Source organism: Hyaena hyaena, unplaced genomic scaffold (genome assembly GCF_003009895.1).
Source record: "Hyaena hyaena isolate Hyena2069 unplaced genomic scaffold, ASM300989v1 scaffold_54, whole genome shotgun sequence".
Taxonomy (NCBI): Eukaryota; Metazoa; Chordata; class Mammalia; order Carnivora; family Hyaenidae; genus Hyaena; species Hyaena hyaena.
Genome location: NW_024080685.1, coordinates 2,963,817 through 2,967,096, shown reverse-complemented (window position 1 = coordinate 2,967,096; position 3,280 = coordinate 2,963,817).

Below are 3,280 nucleotides of genomic sequence, written 5' to 3'. Positions count from 1 at the left end.
ACAGGCCTGATCCGATTGAGGTCAAGGGGTGCCTACTGTCGTGAGGCGGAGAGCCCTGAACACTTGGCCACGGCTGTGGATGTCACCGCTGCCTTTCTGGAAGAAGGTATGCCAGGTGGGCATGGGCCTTATTTATCAGACTTGTAGGTCTGGAAGAAACTACATCAGCCAGGGATACCACAGCCAACTCAGAAGACAGGATGAGGGTCACACCTGTGTGTTAAAGAGGTTTCTGCCTCCTTGTGTGTCATAGTAAAGAATACCAAAGAAGGTAAGTGCTTTCTTTCTCACCAACACAGAAAAGAGAGCAACAAACATATGTTTTTACATAGGAAATAAATACAGGTTTGGTTAGAGGACAGAGGTCAGAGAAAGTCCCTGTTATCAGCTCATCCAGGGAGGGTCTTCACTATGTGTGTTTTGAGGTTCACTTGGTGGGAAGATAAACAATTACCAACACTTTTTTAAAATGATAGTCTCAAATATGGATAATGCTAAGGTAAATCCTAGAAGGACAGGGGGGGGTCTCACCCATGTGGTGTACATGTGCTATTTACCTGAGGAGATGGCTCACTGGGGTAATTGCCAGCAGGAAAAGTAATTAGTCATTAGCAAAAGGTATCAATTCAATAGTCTGACTCTACATTAAGCTCCTTTTTCATGTTTGGTTTTACAAAGCTTTTCTTTTTTTCCCTTGAGAATTATTTTAGTTCTCCTTTCTACTCCTTAGTGACTTCTAGAATGTTCTTTACAGGTCTGTAGATAATATCAGTTTCTTCTCTTAAGACAGCCATATGTGATACCTATTTAGTCAGAACCACTTTTTAGTTTCTTATATGGAAATTTTTTTGAAAAATATGATTTCTTGATTTTTAATTATCAAAGTTACAATAAATTATAGAAGTTAAAAATGGAAGTTTGTCACACAAGCCCATTCTCCAGAGATAATCGCTATTAACAATTTGGTATATGCTATTTGATTATATACTTGCTGATATATTTTTTTATATAGATGAGATCATATTAGGCATAATATTCTGCAATTTGCTTTTCTTCATGTATTAATGTGTCTTGGGGATATTTTCATGCCATTACATACTAATTTGCTGTGTTCTTTGTCATAGCTGAAAGCTATTCCATTCTCCTTTTAATGTCCCATGATGTATTTTGTTAATTCTGTACTGATAAAATATTTAAGGTGTTTATTATTTGGGGGAGAGAGATATTTTAAGAGATTCTGAGAGTGTCATTTAAAAAGGTTCCTCATCTATGGTTTTCATAGCAGCAACAAACATTTGCATAGTCTCTTCACATATAACCTCATCTCCCCCTCGTCTTAACCCTGTAATGGAGTTACCACCACCCATTCACAGATGAGAAACAGATGAGATCACGGAACCCCATCCTGATGTCTGGGTGCTCCCTGCCCCCTTTCACGGTATATAAAGGCACATCGTTTCTGTCCTTGATGACCAGGGTTAATTACGACTGGGGTTGCTGCCTGAGGAGAGTCTCCATTTCTTTCACCCCTGCAGGTTATTTCCAATAGTTTACTGGCCCCTGATAGTTACTCCTCTCTCACTCCATGGCAATGCCATACTTCTATCTCAACGACTTTCTTTTATAGGGTGGGTGATAGTCAAAGTTGTCTTATTTTGCCACCATTTTGGGATTTATAAACTCATGAGAAACAAGGTGCCTGAAAGGCAAAAGAGGACTGATTTAATAATAACCATCTTTGACCCAGAAATAATCAGTATCCATCCTATTGGCTTCTGGTTGTCTTGGTCAGCTAGGGGGAGCTGGAACAAAATACCACAGGTGAGTGGCTTAAACAACATACATTTTTTTTCTCACAGTTCTGGAGGCTGAGTAGTCCAGGATCAAGATGCCAGCAGATTTTATTTGTGTTGTGTGCTCTCTTCTTGGCTTGCAGATGGCCACCACCTTACTCACATGGCAAAGAGAGAGAGGGAGACAGAGGGAGAGAGAGACAGAGAGAGAGAGAGAGAGAGAGAGAGAGAGATCTAATCTCTCTTCTCTTTTTTTTTATAAGAATACTAATCCCATCATGTGTTTACCACCCTCATGACTGCACCTAAGCCTAATCACCTCCCAAAAGCCCCACCTCCAGATACTATCATACTGGGAGTTGGAACGTCAATGTGTGAATTTATGGGGGACACATCCATTTTATAACAATGCTGTATTGAGATAGTATGTCTTCTCATGCTTCCTAAATTTGAGCCAGGGACATGTTTTTGGTTACTGATATTTTAAAATAAATATATCAGCTCCTATCTGTTAACATGTATTGAGATTCTATAATATACTGAGAGCACTTTAAATACATTATTTATTACTCATATATAGAGAGGAGAAAACTGAGTCTATGAAGGGTTAAGTGACCAAGGTCTAGTGAGAAGCTAATCTGGAATTTTCACCTGCACCAGTTTGCTTCCAAACCCAAACACTTTAGGACACAACATGGCTCTACAGGCAAGTTACCGATGATCAAAACAAGTTGTAAGTGAGTCACTGTAGACTCAATCATGACTGATGCCCCGTTCAGCTCTAAAGCTGTGCAAGTTATCTAGAGAAAGTTGGGTTGATTTTGTCATGACGGCTATTCACTTTGACCCATACTCTGGTTCTGGTTTCATGACATCTCTTACATCTAGGGATCATTTTGCACACACACAAAAGAGGGATGATAATCTTTTTTTCTTTGATTATTTAGTTAAAATAGGCTGACCAACATAAGTAAGGTGAGACTTTTCTTTGACTTGGAAGGGAAAAGATAACTTTTTGACAATCCTCAAGACGATAACTTTAAAAATAGAGGAAGTAGAGTGGAGTAGATGTGAGGTTAGGGGAAGAAATCTAGAAATGGAATCCACAGGCACCTGGGTGGCTCAGTCAGTTAAACATCTGACTTTGGCTCAGGTCATGATCTTGTGGTTCATGAGTTTGAGCCCCGTGTCGGGCCCTGAGCTGGTAGTGCAGAGCCTGTTTGGGATTCTCTGTGTCCTTCTCTCTCTGCCCCTCCCCAACTCATTCTCTCTCTCTCTCTCTCTCAGAAAGAAATAAACAGTTAAAAAAAAAAAGTGGAATCCATTCTCAACATTAAGTCAGTACATCCCACATTGCTTCCTGAAGAAGAGCTAGGAAAAGATTGATCTTTATTGGGTAAAAATGAGTGTGGCAAGAAAGAAAGAAAGAAAGAAAGAAAGAAAGAAAGAAAGAAAGAAAGAAAGAAAGAAAGAAAGAAAGAAAGAGA